The sequence below is a fragment of the Poecilia reticulata genome, chromosome 1 (genome assembly GCF_904066995.2).
Source record: "Poecilia reticulata chromosome 1, P_reticulata-male-v2, whole genome shotgun sequence".
NCBI lineage: Eukaryota > Metazoa > Chordata > Actinopteri > Cyprinodontiformes > Poeciliidae > Poecilia > Poecilia reticulata.
The window spans coordinates 14693367-14718701 of NC_088830.1; the positions used below are offsets into that span (position 1 = coordinate 14693367).

The 25335-nt window shown below is 38.4% G+C and overlaps 1 protein-coding gene across 3 annotated transcripts in view; it reads right to left on the reverse strand.

Moving 5' to 3' along the window:
- Positions 1–25335, reverse strand: part of LOC103464269 (cysteine-rich protein 1) — a 227440-nt gene that overhangs the window by 161220 nt on the left and 40885 nt on the right. The window lies entirely within an intron of this gene.

A 25335-nucleotide genomic window follows, 5' to 3' on the forward strand; every position in this document is an offset into this window, starting at 1 on the left:
TGGAAGAGAAGGAGTCGGTCACATGGGCCACCGCCGTCCAGCGACAAAACAAGCTGCTTTTCCTCTCACTGACTCTTTAGAGTAAAAAGGCAGACCTCCAATATGGGTCAGTGTGAATACACATTAGGCTTATTTGTGATATGTTCATTAAATAGTGTCCTGTGGCCTCAGCTTGCATATAAACACCATATATAGTGTATATAAAATGCATCAGTAGAAGATCTTAGATATTATAGATAAATGCTTCTTGTGTTTTAGCAGAGCAGCTCGAATTTGAAGGAGTAAGAGAGTCTTTCTGCTGCAGGATCCTGCCTCTGGTAGTTAAAGAAGCTTTACAAATGACTTTCTTCTCTTCGTATCAGTGATTTTTTTTCATTACTAAATTGTTCCTTCTTTCAAGCCCTTCTGTTCGGTATCGCTTAACGGTGCCTCAGGTTGATGTTCCTGCTTTTGCTCTTCGTAAGTGAGTGACCCTGCTTTTGTATTTGAGAAACTTTAGATTCAGAAATGAAAAGGTGTCCAGAAGGTTTTGAATTTCTTATTCTTCACTCTTGGCTGGATTGCTGAGATATTCTTGAACACTGCCTTTTGTAAAGCTTTCAAATGCCAAAACAGATTTTAGCTTATTCTGATTTCTCTTTAAGATGCACAAAATATGAGAACAGGATTCACAATATTTTTTTCTCTAGTTTCCTTGTCATCAATCACATGTGCATCCAAATAAATCTGATTATTATCAAAATATTTATTTCAGCAATTACATTTAAAAAATAAATAAATACAACTCCTTTCACACACGAATCTATTTTAAGCATTGATTTTTCCAAGCAAATGAAAATCCAAAACTCATCTCAGAATTTCTGAAAATTTAAATATCAGAAAAGGCTGAAAAAAAAAGTTTTTTAAAACACAATTTTGATGTTATGTTGCTAGAGCTTACACAATCATGGGGAGGACTTTTGAAATAAGTGGTGGATTGTAAGGCAACAAGGTCATTGCTTCAGATGTTGACTGTTCTCAGACTGTTGCATCAAAGCATATTAATAGAGTTCAGTGGAAGAAAAATGGTGCAGTAGAAAAAGTTTCCCCAGTAACCAACATAACCACGGCCTTTAAGACAAGGGCGGCCAAATGTGACAGGCCACGACAAAACCAGAAAAAGGTCTACATGCACACTGATGATGTTAAGAAAGCACTAGTGGCCTTCAAAATAAAAGTCAAATGATTGTATTTTGTGCAGTTGTAACAAAGTAATGGGATTTACACTCTTTACTAAAACTTAAACAGGCCTGTTAAATGTCTGCTTCAGGAGACTGAGAGGCAAAGTTGATCAAAGGGCTTGCACCTGAATAATAAGGAATGTAGCTAATGTTACCAGACACAGACATAGTCCAGTTATTATCCCCAATTGAAACAAAAATACCCACACCTGTTTTAATAACCATGGTTTCACTGTCTTTGTTTTACTAACAAATTGGTCTGACATAAACCCTCATAAACAACCTACGGAGAAATTCAAATACATTTCACTTTATTTTATTAATATATAGCCCTGACTCCAAACAAATGCCTTACATAAGGGAAAAAATCCCATTTCTTCACAGATGTATAGATTTATTCAATCCAACCATAAAGACGGATACAAAGTTGAGTGCACATATTGAAATGTGTTAGTTTCCAGCTGGCTGGTTGCTGGTGGCCAGGCCAAAATACTGACGATTTCTGGGCAGCACTTAGTTTGTTTGTGTATCTTTGAATGAGGACCTAATGGTTTTGGAAATCTATGCGATCACGCAAAACAACCTCACTGTGCCTCATTAGACACTCAGTATCTTTTTACTGCTCATCTGTTCTCTGCATGCATTTATGTAGAGCAAGATCAAACTTTAAGATGCACCATTTTGTGACACGGGATCACTATCTTGATGATGTTCTAATCTACTGAGCTTATCTTAAAGGCACTGATGAAGACTCCTCTGTCACACACGAAGCTGCTGCAGAGTTCACAACTATTAACCACTGACAACAGCTACAGTTAATTGCTCCCTCTATGTGCTATTTTTTTTCTTCTTCACGAGAGAGGCTACAGTAGCAGCTGATGACAGTGACAAATGGCAGTGCTACCTGGGCACACAGCAGTCTGGCCAAGAGCAAATAGTTCAGTGAAGTAACATTCAGCCCCGGGGACTTTCTCTCTAGCTGGCATCACATGATAGAACAGATTGTAGTTCTCATCTGGTTCGTAACCTTTGTTTGACAAATTATCTTCTCAGAGGAACCGAAAGGCCAGATCAATGGCATTTCTGATTTCCTCCTTAGCGAGAGCATCTCTAGTATTTGCAAGTTCAAAACTGAACTCTCCTGCAATAAAAAGAGAAAAAAAGTTAGCTGTTGCTCTTATGTGACTTTGTTTTCCAGCAAAACAATAATTTTTTGAAGCACCGACTGCATGACGTTGTCAGCAGGAAGGGCGGTTTCAAGTAAAAGTCGTGCTTTCCTCCTTTTAAAGATGTCCCCCATAAATCATTGATGACTGGATGCCTGAGTGAAGTGTTCAGGTGTCGACAGGATGCAGTTTATTCATTCAACATGAGAAAATCCTTCCCTTTAGCTTTTCCCTTTCTTTAGCTTTAGAAAGAAACATGACCTGTGGTTCGCATTGCGATTGGCATCTGTTTGAACTTTGAAACTTCCTGTAATGAATTAGAAAAAAGACATGCAATGTTATGTTGTCAGATTTAACTTTTTCAAGAACAAACAAGGCTTTGCAATTTATCAGAACTTTTTAAATAAGATTACTTACTAGCGTGATTACTATTGGAACAAGTATAATTAGTTTGCGATATATAATACTATCCCGTCTTTGAGTAAACTCATGCACTCTAATCAGTAGTCAGTACACATCTTTGCTTGATGAATTTCAAATACAAGTCAGAATCATTTTTGAACTATTTGTTTCTATTTAATTTAGTGAGAAATTGTGCTTAAATAAGTCCAACATACATCATAAAATGTTTCATTTTTACTCTGCAGCAAAGACTGTTACCATGCAGGTTACTAAACATTCCAGAAAAAAGGATGACTGTCTAATTTGAATTGCAGCCTCCCTTAAGAATAGTCATTGTGCAGGATTTAGCCTGGCAGAGTCATTACTGTCCATCTGAGTGACAGTTGGGCCCAACTGGCAGATCTGCAGGCAACTAGAGAATTATTCGCAGCAGGAGTGTGCAGAAAACGTGACGGCCCAGACACAGAGTGCAACCAGTCGACTAGGTGTTGCATCATGATCCTGCAAACCAGACTGACTTGTTGTAGGTGAAAAATGACCATCTGTCGCTCAGAGAGAGGTCACAAATTATCAGAGAGATTATTTGGAAGAATTGGTGTTGAAATCAAACGTGGAGTTGAGGAGTGATGGATGAGTTCTCGGTACACAAAATTGAAACGTATCATGTGAGTTTTTAATAATATGCTGACACATTCAATGAATTAGAATTATATTGAAAAGTTAATTTATTTCAGTAGCTGAATTCACAAAGTGAAGATTGTTGAAGCCTTTGCTGATTTTCAGCTGATGATAATATGATTTTAAAGATCAAAATCAGGCCAATAATAAAAAAATATATATTTACTATAAATGTGGGGTCATTGAAAAATATGTTGGTAACACTTTATTTGAAGGGGTGTGCATAGCACTGACATGACACTGTCATAAACATGACATAACATCTGTCATGAACATGAAGAAGTCTTCATGAATGTTTATGACAGTTGTCATGAAGTGTCATTCGGTAAATAATGACACTTTTAATGTAAAGTTGCTCTAAAAGTTGCATTAAAAGTCATTTAAAAGTGCCAACTTTGCATGATTTTGTAAATTATTTGAATTTAATGCAAAGTATTCAGTATTTACTGAATGACACTTCATGACAAATGTCATAAAGATTCATAAAGACTTCTTGATGTTCATGACAGATGTTATGTCATGTTTATGATGGTGTCATGTCAGTCTTATGCACACCCCTTCAAATAAAGTGTTACCAAGATGTTCAATTACTGCTTAGGTGTTGTTATTTTTAAAAGATACTTTTAATCTGGAAACTCATTAGAATTCATTGAATATGTGTACATGATGATTTTATGGACAAAGATTTATCGTGTCATATAACTGCAAAGAGCAGTTTCCAAATGCAGGGAGGAGGCTGGCAGGTGAAAATAAACAGTTCTACTTAAAAAAATTTAATTTAATTACAAAACTAATGTCTAGGGGACAATTACTCTTGGAGTTTAATTGGCTGACTACAGCTGTGAAAGTTCACCTCTGTACCTTTCAGTTTGTTTGACTGGAGATCTAAACTGTAGAAATTACTTTGTTTCTTGTTGGGCTTAAAATAATTTTAGTTTGGGGAATACTTTGTTGCTTTCTGACATATTTTACCCTACTTCGTGTTGTCATCCAGGTCCTGTTGAAGGCATTTCTTGATTCTGCAGGTCTGACAGTAATCAGACTGCATAACTAGTAAACTCATCTTTCCATAAAATAAGCAAAATCACAATTATTTTGTAATTTAACAGGGGGTTTTACTTTTTAATTGGTTGATTTACATAGTTTAATTGTTTGTGTACAAATAAATCTTCAGTTGAAATTTGCATTTTATAATGTCTCAGATTAAATTGGGATATTAAAATTGGTCTGATGACCTGACGCATTCAATTGTGACAATAAATGAAAAATGAGAAAAATCTTGAAGGTGGCAAGTGTTTTGTTCAAAGCTCTTTCAAAGGCAGATATGCTAACAAAAAAAACAAACATTTTAAAACATCACATTTTTATAGTACCTGCCAGTATTGTCTGCAGTAGCCTGGTTTTGTCTGGGGAAAAAAAAGGTCTCCCTCTTCAGTTGTCACCATAAATTGAAGACCTCGCTGCACTTTTTCATCTTCAAACTGGAAACTTCATGATGAAATATTCAGTTCTGGGCTGTCGTTTCTGTTTTCTGACTGCCATCTATATCCTTTTATTTCTTTTTTTTTTCGCCCACGTTTTCTATTTTCACCTGAAACTGTTACACACCTTGTTCTGTGAAAGCTGGAGATCTGTGCCCGTGTGATGCATTCTGCCTGTGTTTACCCGTCTTTGTCTGCATGTGTGAGTTTTCTCTGCGAACCAAAAGCTTTGTCTGCAGTCTCACAGGAAGCAGGTTTCATTCAGGAGAGCGTTACCCGCCTGGGTCTTCCTTGAGTTTGGAGAATTTGCTCCGTCTGCTGACTGTCTGGGTTTAACCCCGTCTAATTTGCTGCTGTGGACAGACTGACAGTGGCAGCGGATTAGAATACAATTGTCACCTCTCTGGAGGCGGTGTGGGGTTTTTTTTTCAGCTGGAGCAGCGATATCTCTGCCCAATTATGCCCACTGACAACGGAAGTGAGTGATACATTTCAAGTGAGTGCTTAGAAGCTTTTAGACCAATCAGAGGTTTATCTCGGACTCTGATGTTCGTGTTTCTTCTGTCTGTGGACATGCTCTGTTTTGGCTGCATTCAATTTGTTGAGATAATTGAAACTCTGGAATATTTGTGAGTTTGGACAAAATATTTAATACAAAAAAATAATTGACAAGACTGATTTTAATAAGGAAGGGCGGCAAGAGAATCGACAATTTCTTGGTAAATTGGACCATAAAGGCAGTTGGAAAATATAAGTGATGACGATTTTTATTTTAGAAATCGGGGTTTTGTTTGTTGTTGTTTTTTTTCTCTGCCGTGTTTTTCACATATAAAAGTAATACAAACAGACAGTTTAATGTGTTCTCCTAAGGTCTGATATGTCACGCTCCCTTCTTCTTTTTCTTTTTCTTTTTCTTCTTCTTCTTCTTCTGCGCTTATGTCAGAGGAACAATAAACCAGCTGAAGTTTGTGCCTGCAAGCAGCATTTGGCTGAGGTTTAATTCTAGCTGTCTGGTTGGCAGTCATTTCTGCATGAGCACAATCTCGTAATGTGTGACCCATTTGGTCATGGTGTCACTTGAACAAAATCTTCCTTATTACTAAACTGAGGAACAGAAGATGAAGTTTGGCAGGATACAAGCAGGAAGTAATGCTGAGGTCTTTCTGCATAGTGTTTCTGAGCTGCAGAAGATGAACTCACATGGTAGCAATAAATCGGCAAACAGAATGTTCACAATATCGCTTTGCATAAGCAGTGTGTTTTATATTGCCAAACTGGAAAAAAACGAACTATTTTATTTATGGAGATGTACATGTATATCTTTAATCAACAATAGAAACTCAAATAATAATCACCAATTAAAAAATAATTGGACTGTAGTTGTTTGCCAGGCGTCTATCAAAGGTTAAGCTTGATATTATTTTAATCTTTAAAAACAAGAAAATATTTTTGACATAAACCAAGAGCTGAATTTCAGAGTAACCAAGAATGCGACTGTCTGAATGATATCATGGTGCTGCTCTCAGCAGCAGCAGCAGCAGCTTTACAGTAGTTCACTTTAAATTTTTCCCTAGAGAGATGCTCTCCATATCTCCTCACTTTTTATGCAGATATATGTGTGGGTGGTCAGAGCTGGCTGAACGTCAAACTCATGACTCTAGATAAGCGAGTTCAGAGCTGCTTTCCTCTTTACGGCCAGCAGTCATGTACACGACCTCAACCCGGGTCGACCTTTCCGCTTAAACTTTAAACGGTGTCATACACTCCTGAGGGCGTCGCTCCTCACAACATGCATTAAAACTTCCACACTGAGCCGAGCGGCCCCCATCAGGGCCCACTGATGTGATTGTTGCAGACGAGAGTTGCATGACTAATTCAATAATGAAATGAAAATTGTATCAAACATGTTCCTTCACTTCCGTAACCCATCACATGAGAACGTGCTTGTTGCTGTTCCTTCACACATTTATCCTGATGTTGCAAGTAAGAGCGACCGCAAAAAAAAAAAGTCCGCTGATGTATGTTTTTCTTCTCATTTCTGCAAACATGCAAACTCAAAAACAAATGCAAAATGTTTTTACTCCAAACGAAAGATTTCAGGGAAGATGAGACACAGGTAAGAAAACGATCTTTGAATCTTGGGAGTGATACTTACTTTGCAACTCGTGAATGCAAATTTATTAGATGTTTACCAGAACTTACAGTAAAAAGAAAAAAAAGGAAGCGCCGTCTCTCGGGCCACTGCCCTTTTAAAAGGTGTAATCTTATCAATCACATGGACACACAGCCTAAAATGTCATTTTGTTACCTGTTCTATAGTCAGACTTTCTGTAAGACTTAAGTGCAGTAGCGTATTTCTTTCGAACCGCAGCAGCCTATTAGGTGGATGTGGGTGACACTTTTGGAAGTGTTGCTTTTTAATGAGTCTTGTAATGACAGCTGTAAACCACAGACACAGATGCGACTCCTCGTTAAGCGAAGTGCTGCACTGAGCTATGCAGTAGCTACAGTAAATACAACATATACTAAGAGTTTGTGGACGACGCTCATTCAGCCGACAGGCTTTCAGTTAATCTTCACGTGATTTCAGCATCCACATTCAACGTTACAAAGACTTTTAAGCCATGACAAAGTCAATCTGATAAATCTCAGGAATCAAAGTAGTTGCCCGCAGCGATATTTTTCAACTAGTGGAACGATGCAAGAAGCAGGAGGACTTTCATTTTTTAGCTGCCTTTTCATTAATCGCAGCTAGAAGTGAAGCTAGATATTAAGATAAAAACTTGCCTCCCCTGTGCAACTTAAAACTTAAGTCGTTGCAGCACATTAATTTTTTTAAGTCTTTAAACATTTAACAAACAATACCTGTGTGATTCTCAAAAGGAAAAAAGTATAAATGATCATTTTTAGACTTAGCATTTTAAAACTGTAAACATTGGTAACTGGTCAGCTTCTTCATTTAACTTTTTGAACATTTTTTGGGTCAATATTGCTTATGTTTCAGCTTGTCGGATGAAATAAAAAGGGCATCAGGTTTTGCACACATAATAAATTGGCTTTGTCTATTTCCTGGTCTTTTTCTACGAGCTACAGTTACTTACTTACTTAATCACTTACTTTTAAAGACGTTACTCGAATGATCAGAGGCTCCTGAAACACTTATCACTTTGTACCAGTATGATGGTAAATAACAGAGTTTTTGAACTGAAAATGATACTTATTTTGTCAATATATAGTTTGATCACAATGTGATTAATTGCAATCAGCTCGATTAAAAAAAATCCCATTACTAGGATATTTATATGTACTGTATGTATTAGTAGTTACAACTACATGTTGTTAACTCTTTGATTGCCTTTGTTGCGAACTTGGTGTGTCTCCTGCCTAATAGACCTGCCTAGACTTTAAAAGTCCCACTAAATTTCCCTTCCCCTACTTTTTACTCTCATTCTTTATTTATTTCAGTTCCTCTCTCCTGTCTTTTCTAGCATTCACAGTCACACTGTGATGCCCACCCTCCGTCTCTCCCTCACTAATGCCAAAGTGTTTATGGAGAGGTGATTGTGATGCTGCTCATGATAGGGCACATTTGTTCCCTTGGCCAGTCCATCCTGAGTAATTGGAGTCTACAATCCCAGAACGATCTTCGCTCAGCCTCGCCCCGCATCATTAGTGCAGCTGTTGCAGCTCCACACTTCTTTGCCTGCATATGCTCGTCTGGACCATAAAGCGTCTGTCTACATCCAAGCGTGTCCGCGTTGTGCCAGTTGTCTGGCATGAAACTACAAAACAGCTCAGTCATGCTCTTTCGGCATAAATTACCGTGTTGCTGACTTATTTCTGCCAAAAAACGTCTGTGACAGAACTGCAGATGGAGGTTGTGCAATCAAATAAAGTACGGCGCAATTAGCTTCTGCGAAAAAAAAAAAAGTACAGACAGCTTGACCCTTGGAATGAAATAATACTTTAATTTCATTAGGCATTTCTTATGTTGTAAGTTTCAGGTTATGTGATGTTACTTTTTGTAATCATTTTCCTGTTTAATAAGTAGAAGTCCATTTATCTTCGTCCTGTTTTTTTTTTTTTTTTTTTTTTGCCAGTCTTGTCAGTTTCTATGAGCCAGGATGAGATGTGTCTGCAAAGTGCCATATTTCAGTGTCATGGCCAGTGTTTATGGGGTTTAAGTGGGGGCTTGCTGTACCAGTCAAGGACAGTCAGAGCTGCGCCACCTCAGTCTTGACTAGTCATTGTTGTGCTGAAAGCCTCAGATTTCCATTTGCCTTTCAGTTCTGTCCCCGGCACTGTAACATCATCCTGTCACCACAAATTTCACGGAGAACATTGCAGGTTGTAGGTTTTTTTATTTATTTATTTATTTTTTTTACAGAAATGAAGCTTTGAGTTTTCTTCATAGAATTCAATTTTGCTGTCAGATTGGGTTTTCTTTAAAGCACTCCAGCGAGGTCAAAGAATCCTGTCTTGTGGTTTTTATTTGAGTGATTTCCATATGAGCAGTCACCATGAAGCTCTGTGTGATAAAGTGTATCTGGACAGTTTTCCCGTTGGCAGGGTCTAGATCTTCTAGAGCAATTGATGCATCATTTTTATTACGTCATTTTGGGACTTACTTGACATTTACTGTGGATCTTGCGACCATTTTATGCATTTTACAAATTAATTCTGTTGCTTTACCAGTTTAGATTAAATTTGCAGATGGACCGAATTGAGAAGTCTTACAGCAGGTCAGATACCACAATTCAGATATTTTTTTCCAGTCACACGTCATGCTGATGACAGCACTATTCAGAGTGTACGCGGTCTTACTGAGGAGACTTTACTATTTGCTTCAGGGGAAACTGTAATTTTTCCACACAGATATTCCACGGAGGACTGCCACTAAAGCTAAAGGAGGAGATATCAGTAGATAAACGGAAGGCTTAACTCTGCTGTAGAAAAGTTGTTATATCTTTTAAAAATCTCAAAATGTACATTTGAGTATATTAACCTCCAGGGAAAACACACTGTTTTATTTTCTAGTTTTTCATGCTATCTGTGCAGTGACTAATATAGGGGGGGAAAAAGGGAAAGTCTGTAATAGACTCACCTCTGCCAGGTGCTACAACATCGCCTCTGGGCCCAATATAAATAATTGATGAAAGATTAGAGAAATGCTTCTTAAGGCTCCTGTAAATCTATGAATGAGTCAACAATTCAACACATCTCATAGGTGCGTCAAAGCATTTTTATCTGAAATCTCCAGTTCAATATAGCTGTCATTTATTTTGAAAGGATATTATTAAAAAAACAACAACAAAAAAGTCTTTTGTAGGCATGATGTGGAGGTTTGCAAAAAATGTGTTCCCTCATGTAACAGAGTAACAGGATGTGCTGAACTCTTGTTAGCAGATATATTTGTCCATTAATAGTCAGGAGGATTTTACAGTATTACTGGATTTCCTGTGATACAGAGAAAGACAGCTGTCCAACCTTGGTTTATCACAAAATTATTTTATCTCAAATTAAACATGTGAATATACTTTCAGAGTTTTGGAAAGATTGTCTTAATTCACCATTTTGTTTTTAATTGGGCATGTTGTTTTGTTTGCAGGATGTTGGACGTACTGTTGTCGGACAGAAAGTAAAGTAACATTTTTATTTTGTAATATCAACTGAACAAACACTGAGGTTAGGTTTCTGAAAACTTAAACGGCAGACTTTACTCCTTTAAATAAATGACTAGAGCACTTGCACTGCACAATACAACCCTTTCTTTTGTTTTATTTCAAATAGGTTGTCTCAATTTACTATTAAAATGTAGTGGTCCAAAAGTGGCCCACGATGGGCAACTATTTGAGTTTCACAACGAGTCATAACAATGAAGGTTTGCTCATTTCTAATGGGACAGGTCCAGTGCACCACAAAACACCTTGAGTGTCGGGATCCTGCTGTGTGAGTGTGAGTCATCTCTCCCTCTAGAGGATCTCTCCAGTGGAGCACAGCAGCCCGCACGCCTGAGCATAATCACCCGCCAAGCTGCCAGCAGATATAAGGAGCAGCTGGGCGGCCAATTAGTGTCCGATGATTAACCTACACTGGTAGTCTCCTGCAGGCTCCCAGTATCTTTACAATAGTTTGTTTCCTATGAAGACTTACTCTGTAGTTGCCTTTTATTTTTCTGTAAATAAACAGTTTGCTATTCCTGTGTTTGACTCTGCATGTGCGTTAGACCTCGCCCTGCACCTAAAACATGCAGGGCAGAAGGAGTTAAGGACTGGGTGTGAGAAAACAAAAGCATGGCATTGAGAAGGTATGTTTCAGCAGACTGTACAATAACCATTTTACTGCAGCAGAGTCAGATTGCTCTTCCCTCCTTTACATTATTAACCGTGTGTGCGAGGACTGAGGCAAACGTAGAGGACTGTGGCAAATGATACAAGTTTTACTTGTGTGGGATCGGTTGGACCCCATTTCTAGACACAAGGGTTAAAAATGACCAGGAAGACCATGTTTGAGTCTCAAACCAAGAAGAGGGACAAATGAGTGCCATGTGGTGCTGCAGACGATGCTCTGCTGGGAAATCTAACATCTTGGCACATATTAGTGCTGCTTTTGATGCAGACCACAGTCAGCATGTCATAGCAGGCATTGCTTTGTGACTGTGGTGTCTTTCAGCAGAATAACGCCCCACGCTTCACTCTAAAGATATGTCATGATATTTTTTTCTTTTTAGGAACATGCAGAGTACAAGGTATCACATAGACCTTCAAAATCTCTGAATATACGTCAAGTCGATGTCTGACGTTCTGACATCCCTCTTTTGCATCTTACAGAAGTTAGGATAGGCAGCTGTAAAGGGACGTAGTTAATTCATATTTTCTATATGAAAGTTTAGATCCATACAGCCTGAATTAGATGAGTGACGGAAAGCAAGTGAAGTGTGCCAATAAATACAACTGAGCAATAATTAGGGGAAAAGTTGCCATTTGTTCAACAAGACCTATATTTGTTTTCAGAAAGATGGACCAGTTTCTGCTTAAATTTTAACTGGTAGCAAACATAGATTAAGGAAAAAAGGGGCATATATCCCACTGATTTACTAAAATAATGTCCTTAATGAGACTTTTAGATTAAAGTTCTCAAATGCTCATATGTATATAAACTAAAGCAATCTAACGTATCTTTTTTTCGTTGTAAGCGTGACTATGCACTTGTGTGTGAGTTGGTTGTGTTGGGCTTCACGGCTGGATTAGAAGTTTAATTTGCTGAAGAAACTTGTTAATCATTTTTAATAGGTGCTTAACTATTTATCAACCTGAACACACTGATTAGCAGCGCCATCACAGAAAGCAAATGAATGACTCACGTTTTTTTCTTTCTTTGACTGTTTGTCTGTTACCAATAGCAACTGAAAAAGGCACAATGCAGTCAGAACCAAAACTATGACCTTCTAACCCACCGCCCAGGACAATGACTCTCCACTGGTTGATGCCTTACAGGCAGGAAACAAAGAATTAACTAAAGTGCTAACAAACAGGTAAATGTAAACTAATGTAATTGTCAGAGACAATGTCAGCTCAGCATCTAAAGAGAAAAAGACAAACTTGTTTAAATGAGTGGTTTACTGTAGCTGCACAAACATATTGTTGGACACATAGTAGCTGACGTCCATGTTGCAGTTGTTATTTTGCATCAAGCTATTTGAATAGCATATTCTAGCAACAATGCAGTTTAAGTCTCTTTACATTTTGAAAACAAAACACAATAACTAATCGTGAAACAAGCAACAAACATTACATCTGCTAAATACTTGCTGGGACATCAGTCCTTTAATCCTAGAAATGTTCTTCATGTGATAAAAGGCCAACTTTCTAATTGACACTATGTGTCTCTGGAGGTTCAGGTCAGAGTTCATCACTTCACCCAGATTTTGAGCCTGACCTCTCGTTTCCAGCTGCAGTACCTTAAACTGCGTGCTGACTCCCGATCGTTCCTCTGTAGGTCCAAAGATAATTACTTCTGTTTTGTTTCTGTTCAGCTGAAGAAAGTTGTGACACACCATCCGGCGTTTTTTGGGGGGGGGTTTGTCTTAGCTGTGCTCTCTGCACAAACAACTCCACTCTGTCTCAATAATGTTAAAGCCTGTGACGCTCTGGGAAGGAAAATCCATGATCGATTGGGTTCCATTGTGTTTCCAGATATGCTTTCGCTGCGTAGTCCAGTGTGTTGGGGATTACTGTTATGATGAAAAATGAAGCCACTAGAAAACAAATGCTTTGGGCCTTGGAGGATAAAATGCAGGACTTTATTTACATTTTTTTTATCCTTCTGAATATTTCCTTCTTGTTTATTTTATCTATTCATTTAAACTTTTAGGAATCACTAAAAACCTTCCTGTTGTACAGTAAATATCGAATACATATTCAATATGCATTGATGGTCAAGTTATTAGTTGAGTGGGAACAATGGCTGTCAATTCAACAACAACCTCAGAGTTTTTGTTATGGGCAGAACATGTTATTATTGTGCTCACCTGCACAAAGTCACTTAATCAAATAATAAGCTGCTTTTATGTAGAAATTGTCAAATGTGAGGAAGACGTTCTGGTGACACATGTTCAACAAACTCATGGAAACTGTCAACGTTGAGTTGGAAATCTCCTGGCTGTTTCTGACGCACCAATGTCTGTCTAAATCAGCGCAGCGGAGACACATGCCGAACATCTGGGGTGACAGAGAGGCGTTTGTGTTGCTCGATGCAGGAACACCAAGAATGTTCACCTGCAAAGTCATTTATATTAACCTCCTTGGCAACTTCCAGGGAATGGAGATGTATCTGCAGCGTTCACAAGCCTCGGGTGTTCCAGCAGTTTCAACAGGTAGCACCGACAGACAGGAAACAGTGACTTATCGTCCAAAAAACACGGTATTGTGTCAACAGACTTGGTCTTTAATGACTCTATGATGAGACTATGAAGGATATTTGAGCTGTGACAAGCTGAAGGTTGACTACATTTCAGTGCCAAACCTTCAACTAAGCTACCTCATAACACATCTACGTGTCTCTAAAGCCACACTCTGAATTGACTGGTCACATTGTATTTTTCTATCTGAATTTTTCTTCTGATTACGCTTTGCGCAATGTGCGTCTTTTTGGGATTAATTGCGTTTGAGACAATGGCCTCCCAGAGGCCTCTGGTCACACGTAAAGTTCAATTAGTTTCTGCCTCTCAGTCCCATCCCCCCTGGAGAAGCTCTGTGAGTGATACAGAACATTAACACCTCAATTGCAGTGTTGTTTCCACACATCACTCAGCAGTGTGAAACCAGATGGATAGCTCGTGATTGAGAGAGTACGGCGCCGTTGCGATTTTATTGCTTTTGCGCCCCATGAGCAGTACTTATCCAACCTAACAGCAGTGGTGCACACTGAGTCAAAATACAATAAATTTAGTTTTTTTGTTTTTGCAGAAGTCTTCACATGCACATATGCTGTTGCGTGTCAGACAATTTGTGGGTACACTGGCCTACTTCTTGATGTTTGTTTGCTATTAAATCAATGCAAATGATTGTGCTGAGAGGAAATGATTATGAAGTGGCACTTGGGAGGTATCGATTGGCTGAATTTGCTTTCCTCTCCTCCCCTTCTGTTTGTTCTTCTGCCACCATTGCTCTTTTGATCTGTTGCTTTACTAACAGGGATCGGGGTGCCCTCGGCAATACATCCTCAAAGAACCTGCCAATAAACCTCCATCTCTGAAATACAAGTGGCACGGGGGAGCCGTGACATTTACCAAACTCTCCTTAAATTTAGATGAAGCTTATGTCAGTGTCCTGGCTTGGCTCACGTTAGCATAACAAGCAAAGATACTAACAGTGCGAATGAATAATCTACATGCCTCTGTCTTCCATCAATCAGTCCTACTGGCTCAGAGCCATCAGAAGGCTTTCTCCTCTTCTTGCTAACACCATCTTGTTCATGCTTGCCTACACTAAGCAAGCTATTTAGTTGATCCAGCTCCTAGCAGGAGGTTGGTCTGGCATGGGAGGAAATAAACTGAACATATCACCCTTCTTCAGTTAGTAGAAAGATAAAACAAGCAAAAAGGACCAAAAAAAGGCACCACAAAACTTTTATAGCCTCCTTAAACTCAGTCATGATTTGCAATATTTGTAAAAGGATACAAATGCAGAATCATACAGAGAATGAAAGAGTGATAAACATCAAGATTTACTGTACAATGTGTTTCAAAAATTCGAGAAGAATGTGTAGAGTACATATTAATACTGTAGTTGGTGTTCCTCGTTCCTCGAAGGAAATAAAGAAGATGATCCCGAAGTAGTTAAGGCTAGAGAGAGAATCCTTACTGTTGCTCTTCCTGAGTTGCCTTTGTGTTGCTTAGTTGATATCCAACACAGACAACAGCAAAGAGTAGTGACATTAAGATGAACCACTTTACACTGATTTGTGTATAGATGTGAGCGCATCAGTAAAGTAGCTGTGACAAGGTGTAGTTTTGGAGATTAAAGAACCATCAATGTTTATGTCTTTGCGTCGATCAAATTCAAATAATTTAATAATGACACCATAAAAGCTCTGACTTAAGAGACTTGATTTTAGGGGATGTTCTTCTAAAATATAGTTTTATAAAAGAAAGCAAACAGTTGATTTTGGGGGTCGTTCCTCTTGCTGACATGCAATCTGTGTTAGAACGTCGATGGTGATTAGGACCAATCAGGGGGCGGGGCCTGATCGGTGCTAATAATTTATAATTTACAAACAACAACAACAATGAGATAAAGACGGCAGAGCCAATAAAAATGCATACACAAGCTAACTATAAACTACCACAACTTATGTAATAACACAATTGAGGATATCCACATGCTGTGAATGTGGAGGACCAGCTTTGTTTGCCTTGTCAGCCTCGTCTCGGATGAGGAGCTCCAAAAGTGGTGAGCAACTTTTTACCTCTCCTCCTTTCTGACGGCTTGCTAATTTCAGGAGAGTTACAGATGCTATCCCCTTCAAATATATCCATCTTTATAGTGTTACTGAGAACAGGGCGTTCCATACCTCTCCATATTTTTGTAATTTTGTAATTTATCAGAATTTGTATTCCCTTCTTCATGTCATAGAAAACCATGGAAAAAAATTATTTTCTGCACCACTGTGTCTCCTTAACCTTCACACAATTATGAAGCAGAATTTGGTGTTTAATTATTTCTAAAGCAATAATTTATAAAAGAAACTCAAGTAAGTTTATTATTTATTGTTCCTTATATAGGAAATATGTAATATGTATATGTAGTTGCTGAATGAATGTTAATTCAATATGCAACATGCCACATTTGACAGATTTGCCACAGGTTTCTTTTTGTTGTTTTTTTGTCATTGAAAGTAGGTAAAAGCAAACTAGAAGAGTTGTGAAAAATTTGTGAAAGATTGTTGCTTTATTAAAGTAAGTAATTAGTTGTAATCAACTGAATAGTATAATTTATTTGCATTGTCGTCACATCTTTAATCAATAAAAAAAAACGCGTCTTCAGAGGTCTGCGTTAAACACAAAGTTCCTTTAAAATAAAGCTAAAGTCTTTAGACTTTGGAACGTCATAAATACTTTTCATCGCTCTCCTCTATTCTGCCATTGTAATAAAATGTTAACTGTTTTTTTTCTGTCATGTAAAGCACCTTGAGTTATCTGGCTGAAATGTTCCATGCAACTAAACTTACCTTTCCTTGCTTTTAAACAAACATAATCGCTCGCTCTGTATTCTCCATAAAATAAGTGAATCAAGCAGCATCATTATTGAGGGTTGCATCATATTGTGTCATGTCAGTTTTTTCCGTCTCTGTAAAGTTAATCAGGTCATTGGGAGTGAATTGAGATGAGAATCAAATTGGTCCCATATCAGAAATGGGAGAGCTGTGAAGGAGAACAACCAGCGTCAAACTCCTCGGACTAACGCAGGTGATCATCCTAACAGAGATCTGATGGAAGATTTCGCCTACATTTAAACTCAAAAAGAAAGAGAGCAGGAGAAAGGAACCAGACAAGGATGTTTGGTGTTTCTGAAAAAGCAGCTTCTTGTTAGGTTTATCACTGACTTTGCCACCAATACCCCATCACAGACAGAATAGCAGTAATGACTGCACATTTGTCATTAGCATTCCTGAAAATGCTGTGCATGAAATGTGAGTGGGAGGTTGCTGGAGTGTGCTGAGATGACAGTGGGCAGGCGCTTTGCCGTTTATTTCCAACACAGAGCACATGATGGAAAAATGAGGTGAGAAAGCCAAAAGTTGGAACCACTTATAAAGTAAATATGGAGTCCCTTTTTATTAATCAAACACCTAGAACAAAAAAAAAAAAACTCATGTAAATGTATTCTGTTGGATGGAAAATGTCTATTACTGGACTTGTTTTACCTTAGCTAAATTTCCCCAGAGGAACCATTATAACAAACCAGGGTATGACTAGAGTTCACACTTAACTTGAATTGTGATAATCTATTGTTTTCTCTTTTGCTTTGAACAAAAAAACTAACAGAGGTTTTAAACTTGATGCATTTCTTTGGGTTGTTAGTCTCGTTAGCGCATCATGATGAAAATGTTTTTCTTCTCAAAATTGGCTTAATTAGTGGCTAAGATCTTTGATCTATTTTTAAAAACAGAAATAAATTTTGCTGAGCAAACAAGGAATTTGCTGCTGGAACCCGTTTGGTTGAACCACCTACATGTCAGTGCCCATTCTACACAGCCATCCACACACTCACAAGGCCATATTAGACTCACCAATTAAAGTAGCACACATTTGTTTAAACTGTGCAAAGAATAGACCCCTGACCACTTCATATATATCCGTATATGCACTAGGAGGACATGCAGTTCCAAGATTTAAACCAGTGATCTTCTAATACGGAAGATAACCACTGGAGACACCGGGCAGCCCAGATTTGCATGCAGACAGCTGCGTTTCCAGGTGGGTCACATCGTTATGTGGCTGCTCTCCTTGGTGTCGTGTGGAAGTGGGGGCTTACTGAGTCATTACACTCTTGCTGAAGTGAGAAATATAAAACAAGCTGTTTGCTGGGAGCCTCGGCGTTCTTTTCCCATAACTTTGCTCTGCTGTAAAAGCTTGAATAAAGGGATGTTTTCGCATGTTTTCCTGAACGTAAAATCGCAGCACAGTGATTAAATCCAAGTTTCCCCCTTAGCCAATCAGGAGATAGCTAGAGGTCATTTTATTTATATACACTAACAAGAGCTAATTAGAGCAAATGTTGTTTTATGTCACATCCAAATTGATGTCTCACTCTTTTCTTAATGCATCTTGACAAATATATATAACAAAAAATACTGTCTTCAAAAAATATTTACTGGCATCATGAGAGAAATTAATGAAGATGATTGATAATGTAAAAATGTTGAGAAACGTAGCACAGTTGTTGTGATATTCACATGATGCTGAACTTAGACATTACACAGCACTTGCAACTATATTTGATATTTTGATTGGGATTATTTGTGCCATGCAGTGGAAGGAAGGCGTAAGGAAAAAAGATGCATTTTTTACAAAACATTTTCCAAATCAAATGTGTGACCACCATTTTAAGGAGAATAATTTTGTAAAAGGCTGTGCGGTTGGACAAGTACCTGTAGTTACTCTTATACTAGGGTTGAACTGTGTTTGCTTGGTAACTATGGCATTTTGTTTCATGTAAAAATCACAGCTGGTTAACGTAAATGCCACACTCAGTTGGCTGACTTCTAGAGTTTAACCAAAGTATTGCATGATTTTTTTAAATATCTGAACAGTCCGTGTTTTTTTCCTATTTCCATTTTTTATTTCTATCCGATGAGACAGAAGTTGATTTTCTTGCTAAAAAACATAAAACAAATAGTTTTTAGAGAAGCAATGCAAAAGAAAAAATGAACATATTTTTTGGTTCTTTCCATAAATTACTATGTGGGGTAAATGCCAAAAACCACAGACACTGCCTGTCTGAAATAGAACAGTGATGACTGAAAAGCACAGGTTGTGTCTTGTCATTCAGTCCAGTGGAGTGGACAGACTCGAAGGTCTGAACTCAGGCAAGCATACGATAAATCTATTTATACAAAAGGTCAAGTTTGAGCTTGAAAGGATTCATGACAGAATTCTGTTCTATAACCAGATATAAGACAGGGAAGTAAATATTATGACTGACCAACTTATTTAAATGCTTTTAATTTTCGTTCTTTGCTTTACACATGCATGTCTGCGTGTTCATCCTGATGTGTTTGCAGCAAACAGAAGCTCCGTGTCAGACAGTGCTCTGAATTCCCTCTTCTTTGTGGGGATTTTTTTTTCCCCCCGTTGTTTCTCTCAGCAGGAAATGCAATATTGCCATTGCCTTCGGCAGGAAGGCTTCTAATGCAGTTACTATTGTCTTTTCTCTAACGTCCACCCACATGTCCGTATTTCTCCATCTCATTCTGTCCTGGCTCATTCTCATCGACCAGGGTTTCACTCTCCTCTTTAAGCAGCAACACTTGTAGCTTTTGGGTATCTTTTTATTTGCCTGCTTGTCTTTTTTTTTTGTCCCCTAAGCTTTTACTTACCAACATACTTCAATGACTTGATCCAACTAAGCTTAGAAATATGCGTGTAATTAGTCTCGTTATGTGAAATGTAGTTACCGAGATAATTTTTCTTACGCATTTTATTACTCGTGCAGTTGCATTTGATTTAAAACATCTATTTTCTCCCGTGGGAATTAGAGCAAATGCAGTGGTAAGGAAGTTGAGATGAAATGAAATTCACAAACAGAAGGTAAAAAGCAATTTTCCAGGTAATGAAGGCAGAGGTGACAGAGATGGAGAACTCGTTACAGCTTGATGTCATGAAATCACCATCAGACTTCCACCGTCCCAATGCCGTCCTCATCCATAACAAACTGTCCATCAAACCTGTCAGTACTTAATACAGAAAAACAGACTCACCTCAAAGTGCCCCATCTTTCATGCATACCATGACATTCACACACACACACACACACACACACACACACACACACACACACATACTCAGAAGAAGAACTGGATACGGATGCATTCTCACTGTGGCTGCATCCCGATGTGGCCCGAGCCCACCTGAGTAGCTCTCTTAACACAGACAGGAGATACACAGCTCAGTGGCTTGCAGTATTACCACGTCTGTCCCTTTTAGTGCCACAGTATGGACCACCGGAGCAAGTGATAAGCTGGGATGAGAGAGGACAAGACCATGTGCTGGAGAAAAAAAAGTGTAGTAAAGCAGGGAGGGGACAGGGACTGGCATATTTTTTATTTCCTCTCCATCCATCAGGTGTTATCAGTGGGCAGAGACCACCGGAGCATGTAATAGGGGAAGGCCACGAGATAGAAAGCGAGGCGAGAGGGAGTGGTGGGGGTCGAGATTGACTGAAAGGAGAAGAGTGAGAGGGAAATAAAAGCCAATTCCTTCAAAGTTTCATGCTGGTAGAGAGAGATGCTCCAGAAAGTGAATTAGTTTACAGACCGGGAGAGCTAGAAGGCAGGGAATTGTACAGAGACAGAGGTTTCATTCTTCTCCCTGTGTTAGCCTGTTTTTCTTTGGGGAAATCACAGATGATGAGGGAGGAACAGAGGGCTTCACAGAGAAATGCGTCTTGGTCCTGCTGCTGCATATGCGCTTACAAATTTACCTCTGGTTAGATATGAAATGAAAACTCTTTTTCTACTGACATGGGAGGAGAAATGAATTAAGATATTTACAGTAACATGTCCTGTTTTTTCTTTCAAATGTGATTGCTTCTCTTGCCGTCAGGCCAGCACTGGACCCCATTCAAAACAATGGCTGTTTTTTGTTTCCTCTCCACTTAGCTCACATCTATGTATCACTCAGAAACAAAAAAAACGGAGCCCAAGATGGTCGGTCCTCCACGTTTTATTCATGAACAAATGATCTTGCACCTATGTAACGCTGTTTATCCATTTATTTCCTCTTGTAGTTAAGTATTTTCATCAATCATTGAGATTGAAGGATCTCCATGATTGATGAATAGTCAAAATAATTTGTTGCAGCTGTTTTGTGAAAACTGTGTGCTACACTATCTTTTAGTTTGTTTTAGTTCTGATGATGATTTTACTTATGAAATGTGACCCCTGACCTTCTAGAGCAACTCAGAGCAACTTCCTGCTGATTATTATGTACTGGAGTCACATAGCCACATTTTCCTTTTGCAGGCCATTAGATTGTAGCCATGAAACCTCTTATCTCGGATTAAAACACTTGTTGCACTGGATATGAAATGTGCCATGCTTATTAAAACTATTTTCTTAACAGTATGGCGTCACAGGAAGAAAGCATGAAAAGAAAGACTTTGACAACTATTCTTTGAGACCGCTTCAAAGTATTAAAAGAAAATCTAATTCCTTGGGGGAAGAAAAGAATGAAGAAATTAGGAGCTATTTAAAAACTGCTCCATGGCCCTGAATATCTGTGAGATCAAAAGAGAAAATGAAGGGCAGAGACATCAGAGTGAGGGTGGCAGTGTTTTGTGATCGTCTGTGAACTGTATGAAAGACGGGTTGTGCAGCATGCCTGGCCTCAGGCTCTGTCCATGGTGCTGCGTGCAACTGGAGTGAAATTGTCCATCTGTTTTCTTTGTCTTTGAGGGAGCATACCAGAGGGAATGCTAAAACGATAGGATGACAGTGTGATTAATAGATGATATGCTGTGTGAAGTATAGATGCCAAGCTTAAAAGCAGAAGAGACTCCAGGTGAATAAATAAAGCTGAAACTGCAGACAGCAGCAGATTATCACCAAGTTCTTCAGCATCAGGGCTCTGGACAATTTAAGATGCAAACAAAATCTAATCGTGATCTCAGAAATTTCCATGAAACTTGACCAACTTTATGTTATGTTGCCAACATAATGCTTTCAAAATTAGCTGAGTAAATGTCTCCTCCACCACAAGCAACCTGAACAATAAATGAAGACCAGGTGGTGAGCGCATCTGTCTCTTTATTCCCTGTCCTGTTGCTCTGTTAAAACTGTACCAATTATTGTCTGCTATTTGAAGAAAAATAATGCATTAAGATTTAAATACTGGATCTTAGTGGAACTTTTTAATTAACTTAAAAAAAGATGTATTTTTATTGTAATCAGAATTCCATTTAATGTCATTGTGCATGAATAAAGCACATCGAAATTTAAAAAATAGCAACGCTAAAAGAAACACAGAACAGCTGGGATGTTAAATAAATAAGTAAATAAAAATCTGTTTTTTTGTCTGTTTGTCCTTGACTTTTTTACATCTCTCTGAGTTAAGAACCTTTTAATTGTCATGTTTCTTATGATGTTACATTTATTCAGCGATTTGCCTGATCAAACCCACAGAAGCAGCAACTTCAACTTGTCTGCTGAAAAAAAATATTGTTTAAATTATGCTTAGAGGTACCACTTAAAAAGCAAAAGCTGTAACAATTTAGTGCCTTACTTCTAACAAAAAAACAATTCTAATTTGTGTTTTGGGAAATTAATTATGAAACTAAGCTGATCATGTGAATACAAATGGAAACTTTGTGAGATTTCTCCCCCCCCCCAAGTTAAAATTAAAACATGTTTTGTGTAAGGTTGTAATTAAAAAGCAATACAAGCTTCCTCTGGTGCAGCCCACTTCTGTAATCTAATAAGACCTAGAAAGGACAGAGACATAAACTCATGTTGGGATAAACAAAGCAGAGGGGAGGCTTTCAATCATTTCTCATTTCCATTTCAAAACACTCCAGTTTTCAGGAAAGGGAATACAAATTCCATCTTGACGCTTGAGTTTATTTTCTTGCTTGAAACAAATTGATCATGTTTGTACGTCTGGAATGATATTCCATTCCACCGGTTAGGACGTTCAGTCTTAACAGAGCAGAGCGAGTGTGGCAGCACGCATGCACTCCCTCCACTGCACGCATCTCGGTATAATTTTTTCGTGGGCGCACTGCACTGACCCGGTAAATTATTAGCTCTTTTCATGAAACAGAGCCAGGCTTGATTTCCTACAGGTTCATTTATATTACCCTCCAACTGACCCTTTGCAAATACCCATTTCCATCAGTAAATGTGCGACAGCTCGGTGGCGCCACAGCTAATTTTATGTGAACACCACAGCAGGGCTTTATTAGCCTTCTGCATTCATGCATTTTAATTTTTCTTTTCTTGTATTTCACTGTGTGTGTAACTGTGGTCTCCTTTTATAGCTCAAAAATCACATACGTTTTTTTTTTATATTCTAAAATGAATGAAAGCATTGTCACAGATTCTCAAGCACCAATATTTCAAATTAAGGTAATAGATTTTCCAAATGTGCTGCTATTCTGCATGGAATCAATCTCTGGATTATTCTATTTTATTTTTTCTGACTTGTTTTCTGTCCACATGAGGATTTTTTTGACTACATCATATGTAGATTTTTTGTTTTCTTTGCAAACAAAAATCCAGTTAGATTAACTTTGAAAAGCTGCAGAGACACCGTGTTGTAGCTAGATTGAGTCAGATGTTACTACCGAGTCACAATCAGCCACACCTGCTTCACAACTCGTACTTTTTTTTTCTGGATTTCTGAGAGATTCGTGTTCGTGCAATGATGGGAAGAAAAGGTGTCTGAAAACACCCACAAAACATTTCCTGTAGTGTGACGGCATGCTGCGGAGACCATCAGCACAGAAAGCACACATGGTTGTCAAGAGAGCAGTGTTGTTCTTAAAACTGCTAAAGCGTGCACTTTGTGGCTCCTCTTCACATTATGACGTCAGACAGATGACAGACACACGTGCTTCGATTTCAAGCTGACTGAGGATGTAAAGTGTGCTGTGTTGACTTCCCTTAGCATGAAGGAAAACACCAAAGGCAGAGAAGAGTGGACAGTGATGTACTGTCTTTAGCAAAAATCAAAGTAAAACTCTTTAGTTTTTACTTGATTCCCATTGCAAGGTTTTTATAGAGGTTTTCTGATGGGGGTGAAGTGGACTTCTCATTATGTGCAATGATGAATGCTGGTTCTTTGCCATGGTGGCAGCTTATCATAATTCAGGGTGAGGTATGGAGGAGTGTCATCAATAGCAGTGTCTCCTTTTTCTGGTGCCATTGGACACCTGTGTTGGTCGGTCATCAGAGAATTTAAGTCTGGACGCACTGAACGCACGGCAAGGCTTCAATCATATCATACCCACACCAGGTTGGCAGAACTAGACGTGAGGCTTTTTGAATTGATGCTGCTTTGCATTCAATCAAAAGGATTTCAGTAGCCAACACCAATAAATACCGAACCACACTGACGAACCCAGCTTTGAGAAACTGAAATTGGAAAAATTGAGAGGTCTTCCAGCTGATCAAAACATTTCTAACTTTCACCCATGAAAGGCGTGTGCAGATTCAGGCTGGAAAAGAGACTGAGGGAAACTGCTGTTGAAACCTTCAGTACCTGTCGGGCAGCGCAAAAATAAAGCCAAAACATAAACGCATTTGGTGAGTACTATCCTAGAAGCTGTTTGATTTGCCTAACACTAAACCACAAGGTTTGACTTTATGAAAACACAGTAGGATATTTTAACCAGTACAAAGGAGATCTTAATTATAGCTCTGTCAGTCATTTCTGTTTTCACTGCAACATTCTCACATGTGAACAAGTTTTATTAATCTGTAAGAAAACCACCAAATGGTAAGGCATCAGTGTTGGAACAATTAGCCTACCTAGCATTGGGTTGTGATTATTTTTTCACTTTGCCACTTACAGGGTTTTGTACGCAGTTCAGATTCATGTTTCTTGCTCATATTCTTCATGTAAAGGTTTAGATTTGTAGCATAGTGTCTAAATCAGACAAGCCTTTGTGTCCTCTGTGTATTCATTTCAGCACTCATTAGTGGTTTCAGCGCTCGGCTACTCGGCTCTCGCATTTCACAGCTCTCATGTGTTCCTGCTGATTAGTCTCACCTGGAACTTGATGCTCTAATCACCTCCCCATCACTTACAGCCTATTTACATTTACTCTTGTCAGATCCTTGTCTGACCATTAATGTTTCCCAAATGTTCATTTAATACTTTCTGTTTTTACAAAGTTCTGTAAAAACATTTTTACCTTTATAATTACCCTGTTTTTGTCAGATCAAAAGCAAGGATTAGTTTATAAAAATGTATGTGTATTTAAGCTCTATACACTGCAATATCCCTTTTATTTCCATAAATTTCAGTCTCTGGGTGTCACCTGGTCTATTTAAATATCACCTTTCCGCTGCCCTTTCTTTTTACTTATCCACTCTAATTTCCTGCTGAGCTCAAAGGTTGAACTGGGGAAATATTTTCTCATCTCAGTCGCCAACCAGTGAATTCTA